This window comes from Rhagoletis zephyria, unplaced genomic scaffold, assembly GCF_001687245.7.
Source record: "Rhagoletis zephyria isolate East Lansing unplaced genomic scaffold, Rhagoletis_zephyria_1.1 Rzeph_scaffold_09779, whole genome shotgun sequence".
In the NCBI taxonomy this organism is placed as follows: domain Eukaryota; kingdom Metazoa; phylum Arthropoda; class Insecta; order Diptera; family Tephritidae; genus Rhagoletis; species Rhagoletis zephyria.
The window spans coordinates 1-5,487 of record NW_016166857.1 but is presented as its reverse complement, the minus strand read 5'-3'; the positions used below and the strand labels follow the sequence as shown (position 1 = coordinate 5,487).

The 5,487-nt window shown below is 34.3% G+C and overlaps 1 long non-coding RNA gene across 1 annotated transcript in view; it reads left to right on the top strand.

Moving 5' to 3' along the window:
- The window catches only part of LOC108376013 (uncharacterized), a 10,461-nt gene extending 7,550 nt beyond the window's left edge, over positions 1–2,911 (top strand). Inside the window, exon 3 of the long non-coding RNA XR_001849222.1 lies at positions 2,798–2,911. This is a non-coding gene — a long non-coding RNA (uncharacterized LOC108376013). The remainder of the gene's footprint in view (positions 1–2,797) is intronic.
- The last annotated feature ends 2,576 nt before the right edge of the window (positions 2,912–5,487 follow it).

Sequence of the window (5,487 nt, the reverse complement as noted above, 5' to 3'; positions counted from 1 at the left end):
AAACCATTAATAATATCAACATACATACATATAAAGACTTAGATACTTACTCAGTTGTTGCATTTCATGATCGCTTCGCTCCTTCTTCTTCACCTCTCGTATTTTTCGTTCAGAAAGTCGTCCCTCTTTCGCAATTAGCTGGTAATCAATTCCATACATGAACCCTGGCCGCCCTCTCAACCGCTGATTAATTAAGAACTGCTTGTCTTCTTCAATCGTAATGATACTCAAAGCATTGGCGTGCGCTATGTCAAAAAGATCCTCAAGTTTGTCTACGAAATCTGCTTGTTTCTTATGAACATCCGACGATCTACCAGCACGTTTTGAAGTTGCCTCCATTGTTGATACCGAGCTTCCAACTTTGGTATACAGTTCCTTAAATCTTGCGTCGGAATTCGTGCTTTTTCCCAATATATCATCACTTCCCGCACAACTNTTTTGAAGTTGCCTCCATTGTTGATACAGAGCTTCCAACTTTGGTATACAGTTCCTTAAATCTTGCGTCGGAATTCGTGCTTTTTCCCAATATATCATCACTTCCCGCACAACTAGTGAGGCACTTCCCCTTATGGTTAACTTACACACCCGCAAATTGAAAAATGAAACATTTAACGCTTGTTTCACCGATGGAAGTTTGTTTCCAACAATTTCATTCGAGTAATGCCCGAGCAAATAAACTTTCTCTCGTAGTATAGGTGGGGACATTGTGCCACGTTGTTCACTTCAAATGATATGGGCGACTGATATTTTTTTTTGCAAAGGTCAATATAAAATTTATTTCTCAAGAAAATTGCAATTTACTCTTGAAAAAGAAAAGGGAATAGCCATGAACATGTGAATTACCGCCGTTATTTCAAAATAGTAATACAAAAGCGAATTTCGCATTTTGAGGGCCGAGGGGCACACTTTACACTTATCGGATTAACAAAAAATTTCGCTCAGCTAACTTTTTTATATAAAGGAACTAAATGGAGGGGTAGCAAAAACAAAAAATTATACTTGACAAATAAGAGCCACCCTAATATGTACCTACCTCATTGTTGTGAGTGCTTCTGCATATACACATGGCATTTTAAACGATTTTTTTTCCTTTTTGTTCTTTAATTTCTAAAACAATTATTTTTTGATTAGAAATCAAATTTTTTTTATTTTGAAATTAATTTATAATGTTGCTAGTTTCAAATGGGTTAACGCAATGACGAAACCGTTCTCATATAAGCGTATAAAAAATAAATATGTCATATATTGATTTCACTTTGCTTATTACACTATGGCAACCACATTTCTCAAAAATAAATGTCAAAACTTTCAAATTTACTCTTCAATTTCAACTCAATACGAACTTCTCTATAGGTGAGTTTTCGGAGTTATAGAAACATTAAAGTCTCAACGATTGACAAAAACTTGGTGGTTTAGAACAAAGCCAATAGCAGTCGACAATTTCTCCACTGAGTTACAGAAACGAGCTACAGGACGAATGGTTTGCAGAACGACGATACGGGGGTTTGCACTTTAAACGACGATGTCCTCTGGATTCCTTAACGAAGGTGGCTATTAGTAGTTGACTGAAAATTGCGGTTGCATTACCGAACGGAACTAAGTATTCATAGATTTAATGTTTCAAATAATCACCGACATAAAATCAGAGACTTTCTCAGTTGACACGAATTATATTATAGGCCTTTTGTGTTAACTAAAACTCACCACCGTATCGTTATCCGTCTCTGTCTCTATCAACAGCAATTTAATAAATATGTTGGTATGTACGGAAGGGCGCTCCGTTGGTGGGTAGCTGAACAATAAGAATAATAAATAAATATGAACATAAATAGTCAGTAGGCAAAAATAATCATTTTTACAAAGTAACTACGGCATCGTCCTTCGAAAGTATCGTAAACATTCAAGTATGCTTTAAATTTTGCTAATAAATCAAACCACTGTTATTTTATCTCCAATATTTCTCGTTACATCCTGCAACTGAGTGCCCGTTATTTTCTCTTCACAATTCTTACCCTCCACAACTTCCAGCTGAAGCACTATCTATAGCAATTTAAAAAAATATATTCACAAATATTTTGGAGACTGCTAGACCCACCTTTGCCTAGCTACCTTTTTGCAATAAAGTATAAAATGAAGATAAAAATGTGCTATAAATTAAAAAAATAAAAATCCTTGTCACTGTGAATTGAACCCGAGACCAACAAGGTGGTAATAATCCAAAACGCATCCATTCAGCTACAGTAGCTATTGACGCAGCAGGGGAAAAATTAATTATTGAATTTATTTTCAAATTTTGTATTTCATTAAAATTTCAAATATCGTACTTTCACAAAAAAATATAGTGATTTTCAAACTGCTGACGACACTACGATAGTCGACACGATAGTTAGCAACAAAAATACATGGGTCAGTGTTTTGACGACATCGTTTTGCATGCCCTGGTAAAATCATGAAAAGTGTTAAGTTACACAAAAGTAAACAAAAATGGTACGTTGTCAAGTTCATATCGAAAAATATTAAAGTATCACCGTAAATATTACCATTTCGCATGCGATTTATTGTTCCTGGCTCGCAATCAACTTTTAATTCATTCATTTTCTTTTAATTGAAAATTTTATTGAAAATTTAAAGTATTGGATCAGTGCTATAGTATCCTCTCAATGCAGTCACTAAATATAAATACTGTGAAACCAACTCCGGGGTACATTTCCTGGCCAACGCATCTGCAACGCAATTCCTTGCAATGTCAATAACTCTAAAACCGCATTTAACATTTTAACACTATTAATGTATGTAGTTAATCGAGCAGGTTCTGCAATTCACTTCCGAGTGAATTTCAACCTCTGCCAATTTGAATACAAAGCGAACTTGACTCAAATTCACTTGGAAGTGAATTGCAGATCTTGCTGGAATATTTTGAGCAAAAAAAGAAAAGCTAAATAGTTTTAAGAAAAAGCTAGAAGCTAAACTGGATTTTTTTCCGACTAACCCCTGCTAAAAAAACTAAAGCTACCCGAATAAAAAAATTATAGTTTAAAAAACTTAAAACTCGCGTTTATAATTTCCATTCGTACTGCCATCAGGCTACTCTAAAAGTGAAGATACACAACATGCGTTCGCCGACAAACGCGTCACGCCGTTAGTGTCAAATAAAATTGAATACGTGTATTTGTATGACAGCTGTTACAGACGACGCCTTTTCGAATGCGTTGTCGAAATTAAACCAACTCACTACTTTTCTGTAGGGTTCATGCGTTGACATTTGAAATTACATTTGGGGACACGATTGAGAGAAATAGAGGTTGCGCCCATCACGGTACCGCTATTGCTCTCTCAGTGAATTTGACAGAATCATTGTTTGTATGACGTCACACTCGTGCAACTTTTTTACGTTTTCCTTGCAACATTTTTTCTTCTTCTTCCATTCTTGCTCACGTTTTGGCATTTCTCTTTCGGAATTGCACCAGTGTGACTTCACACAAAAGTTATTCTCAAAAATCCTCTCTGATGGGCGCAATCTTGTATTCTATCATTCTTGATTTGTGGATATGTTTCACAGCTGTTTTTTGTTTACAAAATAATGAGCGGTACAACGCAATGTGTGTAACAGCCAATTTTTCAACGTCGTCAACACACAAACGGATCAAAGCAACGCCGCAGTAAATAAAATTATGTACCTTCAGCTTAAGAATAGAAATTTAAAGCAATTCCAATTCACATGAAGCATCTAACAAGATCACACAATCGGAAAAGAAGGAAAAATTAAATTTCTGAGCGTTTTTGTCATGTGTCTAAGAATGAAAAAAAAACAAAGAAAACGAAAACGGCGGGGTAATTGAGTGCGATTAGATTGGTATTTATTATAAAATATAAATAGTGAAACTTGATGACAACTTGCAAAAAAAGTTCATAAAATCATCACAAAATTCAAATTAAAATCGCTCATAAAGCACACCAAATTGCTAAAAAAGCCACTCCGAAGAGATAGAAGACGATGTAAACAAAACGGAAAAACATCAAAAACGCTACGAAAACTTTTTTCTGAAATTCGATTACAAATACAACGATGGGGGATCTGTAGCAGTGATGAAATTGATGGTAGAATTATATTTTTTTGGTACATTTTGGAAGCCAAAAGTACATTGGTACTACATTGACATTTTTGATACATTTTTGTCAAGATACGGTACTGCACCACAATTATGTCGAAATACCACTCTCTATTCACTTGGAGTTTTGAATTTTTGTGCATAAAAATATAGTCATCTTTATCTACTTTATTTAAGTAAATACGTGGGTGTTTATTAAAAACGAAACTCTTACTTAAATCAAAAAAAAGTTGCTGTCATAATAGGTCTATTCATAAAATGNGTCAAGATACGGTACTGCACCACAATTATGTCGAAATACCACTCTCTATTCACTTGGAGTTTTGAATTTTTGTGCATAAAAATATAGTCATCTTTATCTACTTTATTTAAGTAAATACGTGGGTGTTTATTAAAAACGAAACTCTTACTTAAATCAAAAAAAAGTTGCTGTCATAATAGGTCTATTCATAAAATGTTCCAGTAAGTACTAGAAGCCAGAAAATAAAAGAATCATAGCGAGTAAAATTGAGGGGAAGACTAAAATATCAGAAAAAGTTATTGAACGCTAAACCAGTAAAAATGTGGAACTTACGCCATTCTGACTTTCTCACAAAATCATCCAGCAGCAAAAATTCTGAGCAGTTTGCAAAATTTGCAAAAACTTGCAATCTTCGAAACAGCTGATCACTTTCACAGTTGCAATATCCGCTTGGTGCATTGTCCCCGATTTGGAATTTTTTACTATTGAATACTTTTGTACAGGAAAAATGTTTTTAACTTATAAATGAATTATCGCGGAATGAATAAATTTTTTTCTGACCAATATTTTTGATACCACATCATGACGCATTCAAAAATAAAATAATCTCCTCGTTTCACAAAAATTAAGTAGATATAGCTACAAATGTGCTTTTAAATTTATCCCATTTTCGTTTGAACGATCAACTGACAAATTCGGACAGAACCTTTCAGCATTATTATCTATTTTGGTATATTTCTGGGAAAAATATGGTACAATTGAACATTTTATACGGCAGCCATAGTAGACACACGGAAATTGGTTCGTCAAGCGGTTTTTTTGGTCTTTGAACTGGGGTTTCCGTTCGGTTCAAGGGTTCGAAAAAACAAAAAAATAACGCACAAGTTTAAGTGTCAAGTGCTACAGCGCGCAAGGTTAAGGGTCTGATTATGCATACTTCGCATAACTTCGCACAACCATTTGTACCAGTGCAATAAAAATGTAACTTAGGAAAATGTGAAGCAAAATCTAAACTCAACAGATCGCTAAGTTTTTAAAAGTTCTGCTAATTTCCGGTTAATTGGAATACATACAAATTAGATACAAAATTCATACGAAATTACAGTTTGAAGTTTATGCGAAGTTGTGCGAAGTTAT